The sequence below is a fragment of the Taudactylus pleione genome, unplaced genomic scaffold, assembly GCF_031769625.1.
Source record: "Taudactylus pleione unplaced genomic scaffold, aTauple2 ptg000386l, whole genome shotgun sequence".
NCBI lineage: Eukaryota > Metazoa > Chordata > Amphibia > Anura > Myobatrachidae > Taudactylus > Taudactylus pleione.
Genome location: NW_028284787.1, coordinates 18536206 through 18560841, shown reverse-complemented (window position 1 = coordinate 18560841; position 24636 = coordinate 18536206).

The following is a 24636-nucleotide window of genomic DNA, read 5'->3' as shown; positions in this document are numbered from 1 at the left end:
TTTAAGGATATTCATACTTGAGTCCAAATGATTAAAATAAATTGACTGAGGTACTGATTAATTCACCTCTGTTCAAGCATGGATATCCATAAAACCTGAACTGTAATGGCAGAGTTTAGGAAACTCTATTTTACAGTATGCTGTTTCTGTACTCCACTGTGTGTGTGTGTGTGTGTGTGTTTGTGTCAGTATTAATTTAATGTCAGGGATAATTATTGATGCCTTATAAATAGAATAACTGTATTGAGATTAGAGATGAGTGGGTTCAGATCTCAGAGATCTGAAACGATCCAAACTTAGGGGATCCGAGTCAGATCCGAGTCGGGATGGCTATTTTGAGGTTGTCCTAACCATAGGGACTGACTGGCTGTTATCCATAGGGGCTGGCTGGCTGTTGCAGGCTGTTGTCCTGTCCATAGGGGCTGGGTGTAGTCCATAGGGGCTAACTGGCTGTTGTCCATAGGGGCTGGCTGTTCTGCTGTGTTGCTCTGTCCATCAGGGGTGCTCTTCTTAATCCCCAGTGTAAAAAAAAAGAAAAACAATTGTTTGTGTGTGCATGTTAGCCACACCACCAGTGAAAAAATAAAAACTACTTTTTGTGTGTGCGTGTTAGCCTACCACACCACCAGTGTGAAAATAAAAACAATTTTTTGTGTGTACACCACCAGTGTGAAAATAAACACAATTTTTGTTGGTGTGTGCGTGTTAGCCTGCCACACCACCAGTGTGAAAATAAAAACAATTGTGTGTGTGTTAGCCACACCACTAGTGAGAAAATAAAAACATTTTTTCTGTGTGCGTAATTACGTATTAGCCACACCACCAGTTAAATAAAAACAATTTTTTCTGTGCGTGTTAGCCACACAACCAGTTAAAAAATAAAAACAATTTTTTTGTGTGTACACCACCAGTGTGAAAATAAAAACTATTTTTTTTGTGTGTGTGTGTGTTAGCTTACCACACCACCAGTGTGAAAATAAAAATAATTTTGTGTGTGTGTGTTAGCCACACCACCAGTATTAAATGAAAACAATTTTTTGTGTGCGTGTTAGCCACACAACCAATGAAAATATTAAAAAAAAAATTGTGTGGGCATGTGGTTGTTAGCCACACCACCAGTGAGAAAATAAAAACAATTTTTTGAGTGTCCGTGTTAGCCACACCACCAGTGAGATAATAAAAACATTTTTTTGTGTGTGCATGTGGCTGTTAGCCACACCACCAGTGAGATAATAAAAACATTTTTTTGTGTGTGCATGTGGCTGTTAGCCACACCACCAGTGAGAAAATAAAAACAATTTTTTGTGTCTGCGTTTTAGCCACACCACCAGTGAGAAAATGAAAACTTTTTGTGTGTGTGCGCGCATTAGCCATTGCATCACAAAACACCTCTGCTGAGATTTGCATAAACATTTTCAAAGGTGAAATTAGAGGATATGGTTTAAAAAATTGAATAAAGTGGCTAAAACTGCGTTCTCTGATTATAGTGTACCTACTCCCAGTTCCTACCCATGGCCACTCTACCTGAATTTCAGTGAAACAGAGGGGCAACTCCATGCAACTGTATTCCAGACTGCAGCTGTTCCTCCTGTAGCCCAGGTCAGAAGATGTGTAGGGGTGTGCCGATGGTATGGACTAAAATGGAGCTCACATCCACTAAAGTGGACAATGAATCCCCAATATAACAGGGAGTGCAGCTGTAATTTATACACAACACAGGATGGGATGATGATATAGGCTTGGGTATAATCTGGGGTGATGTATACATCATCCACTTCAGACAATATTAATTTGTCCCCGCTGGAATCCACCATTACAGGTGCCTTTGTAATTTTTGCACGTAATTGATGGTAAAGGTCTTTCTCATAGAATTTGTAGTTCATTTTGATGGGCATCATCTTTTCCACATATTGGAAAAGTAGTGTCAGGCCGATCACTGACAAGATTCCAGGCTGTGCTGAAACTGTTTGAGTACATACGGGAAGGTGGGCAGCTCAAGAAAATCAAAGGCAGTTTTGTGTAAAGGCCCCCAAATTGCCTCTTTTTCCTGTCAGTAGTTATTTACATCTCTTCATATCTGTGTCTGGTGGGATGAAAAACAATGTCTTCATCCCTTCTGGGATGAAAATCCACTCCCAGCAGCAGGCATGGTGCTCAAAACACAATGTAAGACCTTAAATCTTAAATGTTACATTTGCAACTCAATTCCGTTTGTCCACAATATCTTCTCCAGTTAAGTGGACAGTGGGTACAATGGCAGTTTGAACTGAAGGCCACTAACTAACTATGTTTTTTTAATGTCCCTGTACAGGCTGGGAAATGCTTTTTCAGAAGGTTTGCAAAGGATTATTTAACAGTCAATTGTTTCTGGAAGGCACTCTTCCTGTTCCCCTTCTGGGTTGAAAATCCACTCCTAGCCGCAGAAGCAGGTGCAGGATTCTCAAGACACAACGTAAGGCCTTAAATCAGGGGTAGCCAACTTCAGTCCTTGAGAGCTATTAACAGTTCACAATTATTAGCAGGTGCACAGGTGTATTCATTACTCCGCACCAAATTTAAAAAGATCCAGAGGTGGAGTTAATTATTACAGTTGTGATTCTGTGAGGAGACCTGGAAAATATGCACTGTTGGTAGCTCTCGAGGACCAGGGTTGGCTACCCCTGCCTTAAATTATATATTTTATGCTTGTCCACATATCTGTGCTGGTTAAGTTGCACTTTGAGGCCACTAACTAACTATGTTTTTTTAATGACCCTGTACAGGTTGGGAAATGTTCAATGTGGAAGCTTTGCAAAGGATTATTTTACAGTCAATTGTTTTGGAAAGCAGTCTTCCTAGTCCCCTTCTGGGATGAAAATCCACTCCTAGCAGCAGAAGTTTGCACAGGATTCTCAAGAAAGACACAATGCAAGATCTTAAGGGGTAAATTTAATTTACTAAAGTGAGAGTTTTTAGAAGTGAGTTTTGGAAGTGATGTTGCTTGCCCATAGAAAATAATCAGATTCTAGCTATTATCTTTTAGAAAGTGATATTAATTAGAATCTGATTGGTTGTTATGCGCAACATCATTTCTAAAACGCACTTGTAAAAACTCTCAATTTAGTAAGTTAAATTTACCCCTTAATATTTTTGTTATGGTTAAGTGGCAGTTTGGAGGCTTTTAACTAACTATGTTTTTTAATGTCCCTGTACAGGTTGGGGAATGCTTTTTCATGTGGAAAGCACTACTAGAAGTCTTCCTGGTCCCCTTCTGGGATGAGAAAATCCACTCCCAGCAGCAGGCATGGTGCTCAAGGATTATTCTGGGCCAAAGACTGATGTGAATGAGTAAAATATTTTTTTGTAAATGCCTCCTCCTCTCCCCTTCTCCCTCATAAATTTACTTCAGAATAAAAAAATGAAATTAAATTTACTACCAAACCCTTCCTGTCCCTGTCAATTACATACATACTCCAACTCCCTTAGGCCTCTCTTGAATAATAAAAACATGTGTTTCCTGATGTGCCATGTTGGCAGTTGAACTGCTACATTTTTATGCCGCCCACTGCTGCAACATAGCTTAGTCAGCCAGCTAGCTTGGTGCAAATTTTGGGCCTAAACTGGATGAGATCCAGATCCAAAACCAAAACACGAGGGTCGGCTCACATCTCTAATTGAGATATTGACATTTTAATTTTGAGGCACTTGTGTCTGGAGTGCCTGTTTTCCCATCTCTGCTACCATTCATGAAGAAAGATATACCAGATATTATGAAGTTTCAGAAACAGGCTTCCTTACTAAAAAAATAATGGATGTGTTAATCATACTTGCCTATTCTGCCAAAATGTGCGGGATACTCCTTGAGTTCCTCAGAGCTCTGGGAGAGTAGACAACTTTTCTGTATCCTACCTATCTTTGCCAATAAAATGGATAATGACTTGATGGTACATTCCTGCAGGTGCTAGGCCACAGTGACTTGAAGTATGAGAGTTTTCTTCTCCAGGTCTAACAGAAGGATTCCAGCAGTTGTATGAAGGGTTGTTTGTTTGTTGGTGAATATCTTCCACAGCTCTCAAGGTAAAGATGGCAAATCTTACATAGTTATTTAGTATAAAAATAAAAACTATTAGACCACATAGCGACAACTCAACAATGTGACTAACCGGCAAATTTTATATATAAAAATAATTGGTCTGTTTGCATTCGCACACCCCTACACTGATTGGGATGAAACCAATGCGGGGTGGTCCAGTTGAATCCTGGCCAAGTTTTAAGGGGGTTAGGGTCCCAGTCGGACCTCCTGTTCATGTACGCTGGGCAGAACTTTGACCCGTGAGCCTGTTCTTAGACTTCCACTAAATGGACTTGGACAAAAATTTCACAGACTGGTAACATTGGATCCCAGAAGACATACTAGGGCATTTAGATCCTGGTCATACCTCCCATTAGTCTAAGCTGGGCAGCATTTTTACCCGGGAATTCTAGACAGAACTTGACCAGAGGAGCCTGTTCTGGGCCTCCCACTGGATGGAGTTGGATGAAAACTTCACAGAGGGGTGGCAATTGGTCTAGGATGCCTAATGGAGTGATTGGGGTCCCCCGGTTGGATCTCATGGTTGCATGCGCCGGGTACTTCAGCTAATATATATATATATATATATATATATATACACACACATTGTAACATCTGCTACTATTTCCCTATAGTCTTTCCAATACTGATTAGTTTAAGTATCTAATTTTAAAACACTTGTGGAAGTAGATGAGATGACTAGTTTAAGAGGATACCTGTTATTCAAGCCAAACCAGACTCCTGGAGAAGTCGATGACGAAACGCATTGGGGCATGGTTTGGCATTGCTTTCCATTACTGATCGAATAGCCGACGGAGTCCCCGGAGACGTTCGGGTGATATTCAGGCTTCTTCATTTTTATTACTTGCGATGGTATCTGACCGCTGATTGTGGTACGCATATTAATTGAATGAGTTTTATGTCCGCTGTCTGCAATAAAATCTGTTTTACAGTTTCATGCACTATGTGGCACCCCTTCTTTGTTGTTCTCAATTCCAGATAAACCAATACCCACTTGAATCCGGGTTTTAACATTGGGAAGATGCCGGCCTGTGTGGTACCTGTGGCCTGTGCTATATCTAGCGTCTGTGACACAGATTTAATTTGTTCCAAAAGTCCATTTATTTATTGGATTCTAAAAAACTTTTCACAGTATTATGTGTGTTTATGCATTGATTGATTGATTTGCGCACTGAATTTACTGTATTTGTTTAATATATATATATATATATATACGAGGTATGTCTATAAAATAATGAGACAGTGATTCCACCTAGTAAACAAAACAGTCAGAACCGGTTCTAACTGTATATGTAGTAACCTTGAACTTGTCTGAACCTGCATGACAAGCAGCAACACTCTATGATGTTCAGTGGATTGTCGCCATTTGATTTAGTTGTGTTTTCTGTAGAGTGCCGAAAAAATGCTGTTTAAAAGTTGAACAACGTGTCAATTTTACATTTTTAGTAAAATTTTTTTGATATCAAGAGAGTAATTTAGCAAGAATGGGTTCCAGAAGGCACAACAGTTACCCAGCATTATTATAAGGAAGTTTTGAAAAAGCTGAGAGAAAAAGTCAGAAAGAAATGGCCGCAACTGTGGAAAAATGGTTTCATTCTTCACCAGGACAATGCGCCTGCTCACCAGGACAGTGCGCTTGCTCACCAGGACAATGCGCCTGCTCACCAGGACAATGCGCCTGCTCACCAGGACAATGCACCTGCTCACCAGGACAATGCGCCTGCTCACCAGGACAATGCGCCTGCTCACCAGGACAATGCGCCTGCTCACCAGGACAATGCGCCTGCTCACAAAGCACTTTCTGTGAAGCTGTGACCGACAATCACATTACTACACTTGAACATCCTCCATATTCGCCCGATTTAGCAACTTGCGACTTTTATCTTTTCCCAAAAGTTAAATCAGTGCATAAAGGGACACATTTTGAATTAGTGGATGCTGTAAAGAAGAAAATGTCAGATATGTTGAAACAACTAACAGAAATGGATTTGCTCCATGCCTTCCACCAGTGGAAAACAAGACTACAGCGATGTATTAGTGCAAATGGGGAGTATATTGAAGGGGACAAACATTCAATTTGTAATACTGTACCAATAAATAAAGATGAGTTATTTAATCAGTTTGTTATTTAATAGACATACCTCGTATGTACTGTATATGACTGTCGATTTGTCGATTCAGTATAAACTTTACAAACTTTGTTCAAAATGTTAGTGCTTTTCATTACGATGTATATCGTGACACATATAGGCATATAGGAGTATTTTATTACTCCTGTTATAAACACAAATACATTTGTAATCCAAGAAACAATGCCTTTATGCTATTATTTTATACTCTGAAGCAAATGTTTTAAAATATAATGTCTTTGATTACAAAAGTATTTGTCTCTAGAATAGGAATATTGACCCATCATACAGCTGCTGGAATCCTTCTGTCAGAGTCAGTGAAGAAATCCCTCATACTATATGCCTTTTCAGGGTAAATTTGGGAAGTCCCTATTTTCCTTGGCTGCAGATTTAGGAATCACAGTCCAATAGGCACCAGTCATTAATCCTTTTTTTTCACAATGCCATGAATCACAGTACCATCCCCTCCTCCACACCTGCCACCTTGACACACCCCCTTTGGATCTCCCAGAGGCCAGTATGAAAAACTAAGTATGATTAGATTTGAATGAAATACTTGAAAAATTTAGGTTGTTCATGTTAATGAACAAAAGTCTGAATCACAATAAGATATTCTATATACATTACTATATACATTACTTGCTGCTGTCAGTGTCACCAAGCTCTTTTATTCCAGACAAGCGCCGACCTGTAATTCTGCAACAATCTGCAGCCAAGGAAAATATCTTATCTATATAAAATTTGCTTTCATGCTGTAGATGTGTTGTAAAACACCATTAGCCAAGAGTGATGGTGAGTGCTTATTCTATTATTACAACTACTCACTCATTGTTTTTTAATATTGCACTTAGTGGCGCCATCATTCCTATCTTTTTCCCTTTCCTTGTTCTTCACTTTCAGAAACACATATATAACTAGGTTATACAAAGGACCATACAGATTGCAATGGCACATCTATTGCAACTGGAGGAAAACATTTTTCACTGCATCAACATAGAAATTATATTAATATTAATATGAGCAAGTGAAAGACTGAATTGATATAGTAAATGCATCACTTGGTTTATTTGTTTTATCTACCTATGTATCAAAACATCTACAATTTAAAATGGTTGAACTTGATGGACTTAATGTCATTTGTTCAACCTTATTAACTATGAAAGTAAATACATAATTTAGTCATGATTAATATAAGAGATTATGTGTATCCACTCACATGGAGAGGAACAGGGGAGTGAGTGGGATTGCAAGCGTTTGCCAAGAAGAGTAAGAACATTTATTCACAAATGGTTTTCATTCAGTCCATAGCAAAGATGCATATGTGCCTGTGAGGAGGGGTGTACCTTCTATGTGCTCAACACTTACAGTAGTTCAAAATCCATCCTGCTGATAATGATGATCGGCATCCACTTCTGATTAGGTGAGTGCACCTTGCTGTCTCCCCTGGTACTACTACTATTATATGTACTACTACAATAATAGGAATGCACAGCACATTTTATTAGGATGTGAACTGCATAGCACTACCTATCAGGTGTGTCTAGCATTACTCAGGGGGTGTGCCTAGTACGGTTTTTCAATTTCTTAGCAAAATGACAGATGCCACATGGCTTATTTTAATTTATCCAGCTCATAATAATACATATACCCTCAACACTGGCAAAGTAAAACATCTGTAATGAAAATAATTACAGTCCAAATTAATGTCTAACAATGGCTATGTGGGATGGGAAGGGTGCTGAGAAGATAAATGTGGGGACTGAGATAAGACATTTCTGGTCTTTTCTATTATAATATTTATATTTTAAACATATATATTCACCTTTTGTGAAGATTAAAAGTCCATTGTCTCTGTGGGACAGATGCTGGGCCTCACTGGCTCATCAGAATCATCTGAACCAGCCTGCTACTGCCAGATAGAACTGTCTTGGAGTCTGGAGTTACTGAGCTCTGTCACCAATTTCATGCTCTGCAGCCCCTGGCAGTGAAGGAACCAAGGGACTATGATGCAGCTCATAGATAGGAAGGAGGAGTTTCTGTCCCACTCATTCCTTCATTATTTGCCCCATACACTGTGAAAGTGCTTGTCTGCAGAGCCAGATTAAGCAAGAGGGCAAAGGGAGTGAGTATCCCCAGCCCCCCCTCTCTCAGGGGGCTTCCCTTGACTGGAGTACACTGACTGCTGCAGCAATGTGTAGTCCCGTAGTGTAGGCAGGCCAGATTATACAGTCCACCCCCACTTATCATCTGGTACACCCTCACTAGCTCTCAGTTGGTATTGCTCTCAGTAATTGATGGAGGCACAGAGTTAGAAAGTTTTCCTGCCTTAAACACACCTTTCAAAGTCAGGGAGATATACAACACTTAAGTCCTGGTTTACATCTACACAGATCTGTGTAGAACAAAGGACAGTGCCTTTTGAGCCTAGAAAGAGAGGGGGCTGCTGGGGGAGAGGGTGGTAGGGGAACCATAAGAGCCAGCCACCCATGTTTCACAGTGTTCACTCTTCAGGGAGTAGCTGAAAGCTAGGAGTGCATCCCCATCATGGTCCCTTGTGGTCGACCTCCACAGAGATTCCCTAAGATTTCAGCATAAGATCATTTAAGATTTTGATTCATCATTTTCTTTTACCCCCCTAGTGCCTAACCCTATCCTCCCCCCTTAGTGCATAACCCTAACCTCCCCCCTAGTGCCTAAGCCTAACCTCCAACCTGTAAGTGCCTAAATCTAACCCCCTCTCCCCGCAGCCTAAATATAACCCTCCCAGCGTGGTGCCTAACCCCAACCCCCCTTCCCCTTGCCTAACCCTTACCCTCCCAGGGGGGTGCCTAACCCTGTCCCCCCCAGGAGCCCCTAACCTAACCCTCCTCCCCCTGCCACTGTCCGCACCATCCGGCTTACCTTCGTTCAGTATACCGGGCGTCGGGCTCCCAGAATAGGGATAATGATAGGCGGCAGGATTTTGATGCCTAACATTAGACCGCTGCCAGGGTTTGACAGTCGGCATTTTGACCGTTGGCTTCCTGACTTCATACAGACTAATTTATGCATGCCCATGAAACAGCATTTAAATGGTCAGACATGTCTGTGTTTTTAACCAAACCCCGTTACCTTCTCCAAACGCTGACTACCTGTCATCCACTCTGAGTGGGTCCTCTGTGAGTGGATCTATTGCGTGATCGCAATGCAATTGCTGTGCATATGCAGTGCAGCATTCACGCATGTGCATTAGCAAACGACTGCTTGATCTGCATAAAAATCTCCATTGCTTCCATCTTTGAATCATGCTCTAAGGTCACAGGGTAACGCTAGAGAGGGTGTCATGTGTGCCTAGGTGACATGAGGTGGTGTCAGGTACTATAAGGGCAAACACAGTGACAGGGGAGAGGAGTCAGGTATTGTATGGGTGAATCAGGCAGAGGGGTCAAGTACTATATGGGCACACAGGGTAATAGAGGAGAGGGGTCTGGTACTATGAAGTTGTCAGGCAATACATGGATGCACAGGGTGACAGGTAGTATGGAGGAGGCACATTGGGTAATCAGCTCATTCCCTATCTCTGACCCCAGCCTCCCCATCACTCCCTGGTGTATGGTTTGAACTATAAAAAAATATTCAAGAAATATAAATATTTATATAAATTTTAAAATACAAATTTTTTAACTGTCAATACTTTATACCTGGGTTTGAATCCTGGACCCTCGCATCATGGTACCTGCTTTCTAACCACTTGACTACCACACCACCTGTGACATAACTATACAAAAAATTGAAGAGACTCTACTTAGCAGTTGGAGAGATGTGTAAATGAGGCTGGGTCTCACATAAATAGAGAGGCCAGGAGGAGGTGGATGCTGCTTGGGGGAGTGGGGAGGAATAGTCCGTAGGAGAGACAGGACCGCAGATTTTCCACAACTGCTGTCTAGAGCCAACTGCCAGTCCTGGGATGCACCTAGACCTGAATCATCTGTGTGCCCTGTTAGTGTCAGTCCCAGTTGGTGCTTAGATCTGGATGACCAGGAGCCCCCCATAGTGCACAGTGCCGGCTGTCCTGGAGAGTGGGGATGAGGAGTGAACACTGCCGGCTGTCCTGGAGAGTGCGGATAAGGAGTGAACACTCCGGCTGTCCTGGAGAGTGGGGATGAGGAGTGAACACTGCTGGCTGTCCTGGAGAGGCATTGGTCCTCCCTCTCCACTGCTGGTGTCAGTGATTGACTGCCACAGCTGCTAAACTTCCTCCCAACTGTGGCTACCACCGATGCTGGGATGAGAAGGTTAGCAGCCCGGCAGTGATAGACTGCTGCAGCTGAACCTCCTCCTGGAACCCCCATTAAGCTACTCCACTCAAGCCTGTTCAGGGACACGGACATGCACCTGTCCCTGTTGCTAAGGTATGGACCGCTCTTCGTGTTCCAAGCTGAGAGTCCTGGACTGTACCATCTGTGTAGCGGTGAGGGAGGTGTCAAATCCCACTAGTCACCTTGAGATGGCATTCTCATATCACCTGGCCAGTGTTCAATGGGACCTTTACCAGATGGCACAGGCTGGCATAATACCCGTGGGTCACCTACACATGACAACAGCCCTCCCCCCTCCCGATTGAAGTGGTGCAGTCCCAGATTCAAGTGAGCTCTGCTGTCTGGAGCGATAACAGGAACTGAGCTTCCATCCCTCTCTGTCTGAGCCCCACATAAATGGGTGAGAGTGTGCCCCATTACCCTCAGCTTTAGCAGTAGCAGGATAAATCAACATCAGGGGAGGGAGCATCTATGCGGGCAAAAAAACATACCATCTTTGTACACCCAAGTGAAGCCACAATGAGTACACCTGCTGGAGGCTCCATCTGAGGCTGTGCAACAAGTTGAAACTTCCTATTTCTATAATGGCGCATTCTTGAGGTAATAGTTTAAAAACTGTAACTTTCTAATTTACTTGAACCCCAAAAGCACGTACCCTGGCACAATAGCTACCTAATAAAACAAACTCCAAGTCTAAATTCACCCCTTACCCTGAGTTATGCCTTCCCAAAAATCCCCCAAATCCCCCATAGAGAACAGCAGAAAAGTAGTCCTAACTTTGAATGTAAGAAAAAAGTTGGAACTTTAGATTACTCCCAAATCCTAATTTTTTATTTTTTGCCCTTAAATTTGGCATACAGCACCGAATGACAGTTCTACCCGTCCGCGCCAAATTTCAGCTCGGTACCTCCAACAGCTTTTGAGGTGTAGCCCCTTAAACACCATGCCCCACTCTCTATGGAGAAATCCATTTTTTTAGATGCAGCCTTAATATAAGGGCACAACTGTGCCCTTATAATACACATGAGGGCTGATTGAAAAGACTGATTTTTTTATTGAGAATCAGATGACTCCACAGGATCTGAACATTTTTCTTTTACAAAGTATCGTCCTGCACATTCAATAAATTTTTTGAAGCATTTCAACAATGATTCGAAGACATGCAGTAGACTGTTCTATGACATCAATTGTAGTGTTACATCTGTGGCATTTTTAACTTCATCATCTGTTGAGAACTTCTAATTGTTTCTCCACCATATTCTTTCTGTAACATTTCATGAGTTTAATTTCTGCTGTTTCCAAGTTTAACACAAAATTCAATTACACATCTCTGACGTAATCTCTCAGACACGTCTTCCTCATGTGCCATGACGAAATGTACGAAGATCTTCCACTCGCTGTGAACAAAGAAGACTATGGCAGTCCAACCACAGGCTCAGACACATTGATGTATGAGCTTCACAATAACCAGCATAGTGTTGCCTTGTCTACCTATGGGACAGAAAAATAGATGCAGTCTCATTACTTTTCATTCAGTCCTCATATGTGTATATATATATATATATATATATATATATATATATATATATTGGTTACCATTTTATTGGATGTAAGCAAAATAAACTATTTTTATAAAAAATAAACAAATTGATATTTTACCAACTAGGGGCCTTTCGGCCATGTTTGGGTGATTTTTTGGTGAGAGGGTCTAATTCCAGGAAGTTTCATTTAACCCATTGATGGGGTATCACTAGAACTGATACAAGAAAAATCCACCCTCATTTGTCCTAGGAAACAGAATGAATTAAAGACATGTTCACCACAGGAAAGGAACTAATTGACTAATTGTGCGGTTAAGAAATCATGTCTACATTTATGTATTTGCTCCTTTCTAGCACCCTCAGAACTTTTTAATTGTATGTTGTTTTTTGGGGGCCTCTAACAGGGGTTCTGATTTGAGGTGCTGCTTATTTTTCAGCGCAAGATAAAGGTATTGTGTTTTGTGATATATATAAGTTCCAATAGCGCAGCACTCTCCTTCCAAATAAACATCCGCCACGGTGCTCACTGATATTCATCCATACATCTTCCAGTAAGCGGCACTCTGTGGTCTTAGTAAATAAATGAAGACTCTCAACAGGTCCTTAAAGCAACGATTCAGGCTTTATTGCCCTTCATCAGGCTGCATACATAGAAAAAACATGACATAAGTGCTTACCTTAAATACCCTTGACACTCTCCAGGCTGCGTCCAGGTCACCACTGGCTCTCCTCCGCCTCGTGTGCTCAACTTCCGGGAAACACCAGACATGCGTCACCACATCACCTAACCGAAGTATCATCATGGAAATCTGCCGCCTGCCAGACAGTGTCCTATACTAAACACATGATAGTGACATCTGAAAAAACCAAAATAAATAAATAAATAAATAAATAATAAAAAATAAATAAATAAATTAAAAAAAATTGTATAAACAAGAAAATAAATACATACAAAATCAAACTATTATGAATTAAAAATGAATCCATAAGTATTTGAAGCTAGTACCCATAAAAGAAAAAAACACATTCCTTAATTCACGGACAACAAAAAATGTATCAGATGTCCCTAAATTTGATCCATATCACAGGAAAATATTATAATTAAGCTGGTCATTTAGACCCCTGTGTCTGACAGTATCTAGGAGCTGGATTCATTTTGCTTCAAGTCTCATAAGCTTTTTATTCCTGTCTCCTCTCCTTCCATCATCAGGAACATGATCAATCACCATATGTTTAAGGCTGGATAATTGTGTTTATATTCGACAAAATGCCATGCTACAGGCTGTTCCGTACACATTTTATTTTTTTGTTTTTTTCAGATGTTGCTATCATGTGTTTAGTATAGGACACTGTCCAGTGGGTGTCGGGTTTCCATGGTGATACTCCGGTCAGGTGATGCGGTGACACATGTCCGGTGTTTCCCGGAAGTTGAGCACATGAGGTGGAGGAGAGCCAGTGGTGGTCTGGACGCAGTCCGGAGAGTGTCAAGGATATTTAAGATAAGCACTTATGTCATGTTTTTTCTATGTATGCAGCCTGATGAAGGGCAATAAAGCCCGAAATGCTGCTTTAAGGACCTGTTGAGAGTCTTCATTTATTTACTAAGACCACTGAGTGCCGCTTACTGGAGTATGTATGTATGTATATATATATATATATATATATATATATATATATACTGTATAAATATATATATATAAAATGAACCCTTATATCGTGCATACACTGGTTCAGCTGCACCAATTAGGTGGACCTCAGCTAGTAGAGGACCTAAAAATAGAAATGGAAGAGAAGGGGTACCTTTGGTGCGCTACAACGTATTAATTGAACAGAAGAAATTTCCACCACTTAGGGGATTTATTGCAATATTAGCTGTTGGTCAAACACAACCCTCTAGTTAGTCTTCAAATCACCATAAGTTTATGTTTTGGATATTGTTCATAAAATAAAAGCCCTATGGTAGCCCATAATTCTTATACCTGAATATTTAATGATTAGATGGATGTTTCTCAACCAATAAATGTAACCAGATTCCTTAACAGCAATTTAAATATGAAGATGCATCATATACTCCCAGTGTGTAAAAATGACGAGACCCAGTGCCAAGCAAATGGTAAAACTCTATTCAGTCCAATGAAGTGTATGTCTCCCTCTGTTAGCATCCATCTAATCATTCCAGTAAAATCTTTATAAGAACTACTTGGCTTTTAAAAGCCTTTCTAGGAATTTCTCCCTATCAAGGGACAGAAAATAAGCTTATACTACTGAGTGTTCTAACTAGTTCCATATCATCAAGTGTTTGTTCAGACCAGTTCCATTTTTGTGTTTACCCCTGATGAAGACCCGTAGGTGGATGAAACGCGTAGGGTCATCGCTTTGAAAAACCTGCACCTACCACATAAGAAGTCCACCTAAGAGCTCACACCTGTAAAGGTGTAGGTGGCAGATAACAACATCTATCCTTCTGTACTGGGGCAGGTTTACTAAAAGTTGTTTTATGCGATTTATGTATTTATTTGTATTGTAAATTGTTTATATTTTTACCTCTGTTGATATACCAAGAATAAAATATTCAGGTATAAGAATTATGGGCTACCATAGGGCTTTTATTTATGAACAATATCCAAAACATAAACTTATGGTGATTTGAAGACTAACTAGAGGGTTGTGTTTGACCAACAGCTAATATTGCAATAAATCCCCCTAAGTGGTGGAAATTTCTTCTGTTCAATTAATACTCAAAGTTGTAGCGCACCAAAGGTACTCCTTCTCTTCCATTTCTATTTTTAGGTCCTCTACTAGCTGAGGTCCACCTAATTGGTGCAGCTGAACCAGTGTACGCGCGATATAAGGGTTCATTTTGTATGTAATATATATATATATTTATATTTATATATACATATATATTTATATATATATATATATACATATATATACTGTTTATATATACAGTATATATATATTGGGGCTTTAAGTGGCAATTGGAATCAATAGATAATCTTTGGAAAATGTTATGGTATAAGTTCCTATTTCTACAGATTTTTTTTTCTCAGCTGCAATGTTGAATATTGCTTTTAGACAAATCAGCCTATTTGTCCTTCTCACCTCTAAAGCATTCAGTTACTGTCATTGTGAAAAATGATTTCAGAGTGTGGTTTAGGTGAAATCAATGTTTAGAATATTGAACGCCATACAAGAAAAGTCCAAAAGAAATATGTAGACAGGTTTAGTTAAATCTGATTTATATGTTTGAATTAGTTTGAGTTGGGCATGAGTAACCTATATACAAGATATCCAGAAGCTAATATACACAGTTATATTGTAGTGTGTGCATTATAAATCTCTTATTTTCTATTATGTATAAAGGTGTACCTAAATATCATAAATTGATGAGTTAAATATGTCTAAGTTTCCCAGCTGGATTTTAGCTGCTTATATTCATGACTATCTATAAACTCCAGCAATAGAATAATTACTTGGTCATTCATCCACCTGTTTGCCTTTGTAAATGTACCAGAAATCTTTTGGAAACTGGACCAACCTTCAAGCATCTGCAAGTGGGTAATTTTTTTTTAAATCCATCACATATTGTCCTGCAACTACAACACCTGTTTTTGATCATTCTCGAGAGTACAACTTCTATTCTATGCTACAACTTTGGATGGATATATATGCTCATGTTGATACTATAATTGGACACAATTTTGTCGCTATATGTGACTAACAGACTTATTTCTAGGGTCATAAATTGAGACAACAAGGCATTGCACAGATCTCTGATTTACTCCAGAAATGCATCGATCAGTAATTTTTGTAGTATAGTATGGCTTATTCTATGCTATACATTAGCTAACATAAGTATTTATGGCAGCCATCTTAGATTTGAATCTCTCTTGTTGCACATTCTCCTCTCAAATCATATGCATTTGTTTACAGTGTGTTTTTTTAAGTCTATATTGTCTGAAACAACTCTCCATTAATACCTTCAGGTGTCCACAATACAGGAAGTCATGTGTTCCATGCAGGAATGCATGACTCACTAGCATCCAATTTTTCCTCTCATTATCCTATTATCCCATTTACTACTTTCTATATAAGGGGGCTCTGAAGGCAGTGTCAGTGTGTTCCAATGGGTACGGCTGGTGCTGTATCTCTCTTCATTACCTGTCTTGACAAGACCCACAGAGAGCCAAAACGTTGACATATATGATGATGTGAGATCAAATAAATAACCTTTTTGCCTGAAAATTAAGGGATGAATGGCTGCTTCCAACTTGTATAGTGAGGCCTTAACAGAGAATTAGGTTTAGTAGTTTTTATAAAATGAAAATCTAAGAGATTTGTTTCATACTGTAATGTACAGTCCTCAAACATCCAGGTTCTATTTGCCACTACTCCCACCCCCTCCTCACTCTCTGCACTTAACTTTGCCACCTACTTCACTCATCAGCACCCCATACCCCCCCTTTCCAAGACTACCTCTTCCCAACCATCTTACTAACTCTGGCTTCTTTTTCCCTTGAATCTAGAGATGAAGTTATGGTCCTCATCAGGTCCTCCCCCTCCCCCCTTCTGCCTCCTCCCTTGAACCTTGAACCTATCCATTCTAGCCTCCTCTGCTACCTCTCTCCTTCTACCTGTTCCCATCTTGCCCAAATTCTGAATTTCTCCCTCTCATCAATGTCCCCTTTGTGAGCAAGAATGCCCTTGTCTCCTCATTCTTAAATAAAAACCTACTCATGATCCTAGCACTCTTTATAACTACCAACCCATCTCTGTCCTCCTTTTTGCCTCCAAACTCCTTGAATGTATTGTTTACAACCACCATACCACCTTTATTTCCTCCCACTCCCTGCTTACCCATTTCATTCTGGATTCCATCCTCCACTCCACTGAAAATGCCCTCATGAAAGTCACCAATGACCTCCTTGCTGCCAAATCCAAGGGTCATTCCTCTCTGCTCATTTTCCTTGACCTTTCTGTTGCCTTTGACACTGTGGGTCACCCTATCCTCCTGAAATTCCTTCACTAACTACATGATACTGCCTACCCTTGGCTGTCCTCTGACCATTACTTCTGTCTCCTCTCACGGCTCCACTCCCCCCCATTTCCATTCACCACTAACAGTAGATATCTCCCAAGGTTCTGTTCTTGCTCCCTTTCTGTTCTCCCTCTATAGGTCCTCTTTAGGTAAGCTCATCAGCTTTTTTGACTTCTAATATCAACTCTATGCTGAGCATGCTAATATCTACTTTTCTTCCCCTGTCCTCTCCCCCTCTATCCTTACTTATATCTCAAATGGTCTCTCTGCATAAATCTACCTGGATTTCCAAGAACTTAATTTTAAAATGTTTAAGACTGAGCTGATCATCGTCCCACCCGTCCACATACCCTCACTTCCCACAATTTAATTATCTATTGAGAGCACATCCATCTCCTCTAGCCCCTAAGTGTGCTGTATTGAAGTTAACCTTGACTCCTCCCTCTCCTTCAAACTATACATTTAATACCTCTGGCAGTCCTGCCATCTCCATCTCAAAAAATATTTCCAGGATCAGACACTTTCTCATCCTGGATGCTACTAAGAACCTCATCCACTCACTAGTCATCTCCAGATTGGACTACTGTAACCTCCTTCTATCTGGCCTCCCTGACTACCATCTCTCTCAACTCCAATCTGTTCTCATTGCTGCTGCCTGGCTCATATTCCTCTCCAAATGTATTACATCTACTTCCTCTTTCCTACAAGTCCTACAAAGCTCTACACTGGCTCTCCTTCACCTTCAGAACCCAAATCAAGCTTACAAAGTGTTCACCCATTCCTCTCCCAATGACATCCCTGCTTTATCTACTTTCACACTCCTGCCTGAGCTCTTTGCTCCAAAAGTAAATGCAGACTCTCCTGTTAACTGATTAAATCTTCCCACTCCCACCACCAAGATTTTGCATGTGCTGCTCCCTACCTCTAGAATTCTCTACCTCTCCCTATCTCCTCTACAAAACTTCAAACAGGCTCTCAAAATCTACCTCTTCATCAAAGCCATTCATCTCTCATCCTAACCCTCTGTCCTCAGCTCACTGTCTACTCCATCTACAGTATGTCACCCTTGTCTGTATGCAACTCCCCTTTATAATGTAAGCTCTCACAAGCAGGGCCCTCTTCTTCTAGGTGCTTTTCCTTCCATTACTTATACCATCATCTATTGTATAGTACAGTCACTACAAAGGCACCTAACTGTTGAATTCTGCAACCCTGCTGTTTATTTGAGTGTTATGACTGCTGATGCAACAATGTTTATAAACCATGTACTTGTCCTGCATTGTCTGTACTGTGTCACTGTTTTCTTGTTCTGCTCAATTGTTTATGTACTTTGTTAGGTGCTGCTAAACCCTTGCAGTACCATATAAATAAAGGATAATAATAACTAATATAATTTATGTTAGCCCATGCTAAGTAAAATTGAATAATAGGAATCCTTAAGTAAAATAAAGAAAAAAACAGTTATTACTTAGCCAGAGCATGCTTTAATACCCCACAAGTATATGCTTGAAGATTTTTCTGCTATACAACCACAACAAATTAACATTTTCTGGCTTTTATCCTGAATGCTTTGCTGACCTCCCAAACCTTTTGTCAATGTAATCTGCAACTTTCAAACTAAATATGTGCTATATTCTCATCTATAATGTGTACTACAGGCCATGTTCGCGACTTTCTACAATAAAGTTACATTTATTAAATTTGGACCTAAAATTCTTCTTTTATGTTTGCTTATTATACAGCAGTTAAAAATAATTTATTCATAGCAGATTCAACGAATTTGCATGAATTTAAAGTCAGATGTATAACATTTTTAATTGTAAACCATCTTGTAGAACACAGGTTCTCAAGCTCGGTCCTCAGGACCCCAAACAGTGCATGTTTTGCAGGTCTCCTCACATAATTACTAGTAAATAGTCAGCTGCACCTATAGTTCTTTTAAAATGTGTCAGTGAGTGATGAATACACCTGTGCACCTGCTGGGTGACCTGCAAAAAGTGAACTGAGGGCGGTCCTGTTGACCAAGTTTGAGAAGCACTGGTGTAAATACATTGTAAAAAGTTACCTACCTGCAACAATTCCTATGTTAGGACTTGTGTGGAATTTTGATATTGAACTGATTTTTTGGGGGGGTTTTTTGTTTGTTTTGAAGAATCTCAACTTAATTTAACAGACTTTTTACAATTAAGCCTAAAGATAGCTGTATGATTTTCCTTAATATTTGCTTTAATCTACTATAGACAATATTTATATAGTTTCTTTTGAGAAATTCAGGCATATCATGCTAGTCTAATTTCCTCATTATTTTCTTTATGTGGATAGCTATCTGTGTTTTAGTATGCCAAGTTGGTTATTGTGGAATCCTACTTTAAATATCAATTTGGCTATTGACGTCACGTGGACACACCTTGCGTCTGGCAATATAAAAATGTGTTTGCACAGTGCATGCAACGTGTGATGCATACGCAATACCTTCCCTTATTGTAATATCACTAGGATGCATAATAGTAGCTATCTTTATATCAAAAATACAATATGAATTACAGTGCAAAATATATATATATATATATATATAACCTTATGTGAAAGCAAGTGAACACACACACCAGTTTCTGTGGTCCACCGCACAAAAGCAAATATTGTATTGAAAGTATATATAACATTATTATTACAAGTTATACAGTGGTACAATATAGTTTAGAGTTACAAACCAGTATACATACTTTTGCATGCGCTCCCTGGATCCAGAGTACAGTCGTCACCAGATTACTGGTAGAATACAGCTACTGCTCTCTGGATCAGGGGAACCTAATTTATACTGTTAAATTATGGGTGAGTATAATAGTAAACTGTGTCTTCTTCCATTGGTCCAGTGGCGGGATGTTTCCAGTTCACTGGGGGTCATTGGTTGGTTCAAACAGTGGGTGATGGCTAGGTTTAGGATGCTGTTACAGGAGTTCACCTCTGGGTTCCCTCTGAAAGCTAGTTCAAATCAACCACTGTTATATGCTATATTAAACATAAATCCGGCATTGCTAATATCTGCTTGCCGCAATGTGTGACAATCTATTTGCAAACAGCGGATTACTGCTAACACAATTCTGTACATTATGACCCCAAACATGATGTTAATATGTGGTTCCATCCCTGGACTCTGGGTCTCATTCAGACCCACTCGCGAGCGCAGGACACTCGCAAGCAGGTCGATGGTACCCAAATACGCATGCGCACGATGGAGGGAGCTCTGTCATGTGCATGCGCGAGACCCGCATAGTGACAGCCAAGCTGTCGCTCCAGGTCTCGCACCAAAGGGGGTGTGCTGTCGATGGTAATTGACAGCACACCCCTTTGGTGGGCATGCCGGGGGTGTGGCTGCCAGACGGAGGCGTTCCAATGGGAATGCCTACCGTCTGGGGCCGGCCCAAGTGACATCACTAGTGATGTCAGTGGGAGTGATTTTGGCTCTGATAGAGCCAAAATCACTCCTGGGCTTGCGGCAGCGAGACCCTACCGCAGGGTCTCATCACAAGCCCGATGGTTGCGATGGTCTTGACCAATGCGACCATCATCATGGACGCTCGCATAAGCTGTGGGTGGTAACCCACAGCTAAGAAATCATAAATATCGACTATATAGTATAATGCGCAACACCTGCAGCCTCCGACCTAACACAAAAAGAGGGACACTCACAAAATCCCAATATATACAGAATGACCAAAAAATAAAATTATTTGTGTAGCCGGATGGCGCTGGATATTCAAATATGGAACAATAAATATAATACTTAGTCCTTATTGTAGATGGAAGATCCTGACGTGTATCCCTTTATATACGGAATTCTCGAGGTACTCCAATGTTGTTCGTTTGATACATGAAAAAGAATAGATACAGAAAAAACTTCTTAAGAAGGCTGATGGATTTTCTTATAAAGTGTCTATATGTAATGAATGTGAAGAAATAGTCTAATTCTTATTGGTTGGTCAGGTATAATAGGAGCGTACCCCGACTCACATTCAAATAAATGAATATTATCCTAAAAAGGTTTCTTTATCCTTTCTATTCTTTAAGAGCTGATTCTCTGTGTGTATACTGTATTAACAAAGAGAGGGTTGGGTCATGCGTACCCTACTCACGTGGTAGGTATCTTGTATCCTGCCTATAAAGGTTTCTTTCAGTTTTCAACAGAATTCCCTTTGTGGTTTAGCTCCATATAGTAGATCCTCAAAGAAATAGGGATGGTGCCATATATAATATAATGTCTTTAATGATAAACAAACTGACATAAAACACAAAACACATAATCCAAAAAGTATGAAAGGAAATGACCTGTTAGTTTGATAGATAATGCCAGGTCTCCCGTTTTGTTGTGCAGCAAGTTCCTTATAACCAACGCATTTCAACCTGTCACTGCAGGTCTTTTTCAAGGTATAAGGATTGGTACACACTTGGTTGCTTAAATACCCAATGTGGCCAATTAATTAAACATAGGAACTTGACTGGTGTGTGTTAAAAAGCATATGCATAAACAACCTGAATACAACTAATTACAATTCATGTTCCTGGGTTGAGGATAAGGCCAGTTGTTATCACTTATCCATTTAATTACACCGGATTTACTTCCGGATGTGACAATGTGTGTGTTCTCATAAACACTCCCTGGCCACCCAGCTCCAGCCTTCCACTTGTGCGCCATCCACACTTCTCCCCCCAAAGCACGGATAACACTAAGGACTAAGTACTATATTTATTGTTCCATATTTGAATATCCAGCCCTATCCGGCTACACAAATAATTTTCTTTTTTGGTAACCCACAGCTATGCGAGCATCCAAAAGGCCGCTCCAAATTTAAATAGGATGGCCCTGATTCAGAGCGAGCGCTCTGGTCAGAGCATCCGGCTCTGAATCAGGGCCTCTATGTATAGCTGTTTTTCTTCTCTTCTATATATATGTATATATATATATATATATATATATATATATTTGTATTTTTGTGTAAACTGATGGTTATATGTGTGACTACTATGTGTAAGTTATTGGGGAGGAGGCAGGTTTGTATTGTGTGAGCCATGAAAGCCAGAATATATATAATACATTGGACATGTCACTATTACTTCTAATATAAATGTCTAATGCATTCTATATATATTGTTATTTTTGATAGATTGTATAACTATATATTTTAAATTGAGAAATATATTAAATAGATTTGAGCATACTGCATAAGTTAAATGTACAGTAGCATGTATGTAGATGTATTTGTTTTACAATGAGTCTATGGATTATTGTATAATAGACAGGTTTTTACTGCTTAGATCACTTAAAGTGCACACAGATAGTGGTATGCATAGGTGTATGCCTACAGTTCTAATCAGGATCAAAGTATTGTACCTTTGGTAATTATAAACTGACATGTCTATTGTCCAGTATGGGTCAAAAGAGGAGCCATGATATCAGCAGATAAGAAGTCATATATTTTGGTGGACCCCAGGCATGACAAGCTTATTTACACATCAAACACAACCAAGTATAAAGAAGGATTATTAATGAATAGAAATACCACCTTTTATGACACCCTGACTGCTGGGGGGGACAACAAGCCTTATTGTTTATGAAACCTTGGAATTTGTTACTCGACAACATGGTGTCAATAGAATGGAATAAGGTTCCTTTGAAGAAAGTGATGTATGTGTAAAGATCACAAAAATACACACAGGTTATGGCTTTTTGAAATATGCCATGAGAATATGCCAGTTAATGTTAAAGTCTGGGATATGAGTATATTTAATATTTTTGACTTCAACATTATTTAGGGGCCTGTTCATTAACTTGATCAGGCCCATAAATGTGAAAACAGAAAAGATGACAAATACTGCAATACATGTAATAAGAAAAGTAATCCTGTAGAGCTTTGAACAAGGAAATCTTCAATCAATGAAAATCTGCTGCCCTATTGAATTTAAATCATACATCACCTTCATGGCAATTTAAAGTCAGTAGACTAGGACATAATACATTATATCTTCAGTCACCAAAGTAATTCCAATGGATGACCATACACCACACACTATTTATAGTCCATTTGTAAAGCGAAGTGTAGTATGCTGTTGTAATAAAAATTGCTGTTAACAATAATAATTATATATATATATATATATATATATATATATATATATATATATATATATCATACCAAATCTTCCTTAGAAAGAACCAGGCGGCACACCTCCGGACTTACAGCATATACATGAAATTAGTGCATCATTAATGAAGCCGACTTTTCAAAGCTGGAGAGGCTTAGTCATCAGGACGTGGTATATGCTATTTTAGGAAGGCACCCCTGCTGTTTTACTTTACTCAGAGTACCCTTCTACATGTGCTTATATATATATATATATATATATATATATTGTACCATGGTTTGTAGAAATAAGGACTCATGACAGGCAGATGCTTGGTAAAGCAGTGTCTTTAATGGCAGCAGACTGCACTTTAGCAAACATAGGCTTAGGTCTGGACTCACAGGCACATAACATAACTAAATACAAGTAAACATCCCAGTGCTTATTGTTCAGTCTGATGCAATGGCCTGCAGCTACAATCTGCCATGCTCTTCTAGTACAGCTAGTCTCATCAGTCCCTGGCACTAAGGAAACTTTGGCCTACTAAACTGGCTGCTAGCCAGCATCAGTGCCCAGAGCATTGGGCAGTTGAGAGTTTTAAACTCTTCCTGTTCTCCAGTGATGATCCCAGCTGGGTTTGTGCAAGCCAGAAAACCAAGATTTGCACACTTCCACTGCTACTGTAGAATGCACAGGCTTCATTCACTCTAGCCTCCATTGGAGAGGGCTGATCACAGGATGGTGGGCAATTCAGGTGAGAGACAACCCCTCTCACCACAGTACATATATATATTGTAGCATCTAGCGAGTAATAGCTATTTTCTTTTAGAAGTGGCTAGATAAATATTAAGCAGAATCTGATTGGTTGCTATGTGCAACATTCCACTTCTAAAGACCTGCACTTTAGTAAATATGCCTCCAGAGACATGAAAGTAGAAAAAGTGGGTATATTTCTAAAGTCAACATTTCAGGGCATCTGCCCCTTCATCAGGACCACACCAAATACAGTGACAAATAAACTTGCCCCCATAAGTAACCCTCCATTAGCATGCATGCCGGGTCCCATTGGTCATCAAGGATCTGCCCACATGATGAGCATCACTGCCGCACTTCCGGATCTCACAAGCGCTGTTACCATAGGGACACGAAAGTCTGCTTTCCAGAAGCGCTAGAAGGCTGGACATCACAAGGGATGGACCTGTAGACACAGGAGAGGGACATCCAGACACATGTAAAAAAAAGTGGGAAATAACAAAAAAGTTAAATACAAGTTAACCATGTTAGTACATAAAGTACACCTGTAGAGTATGTAATATCAACAAATCTTAGAGCACATATAAGAATTAACAGACCAATAATCCAATAATATTCTGTGTTTACTCAGAAACAAAAGAACATATAGCTCAACTAGAGATCCCCATCCAATAAGTATCTG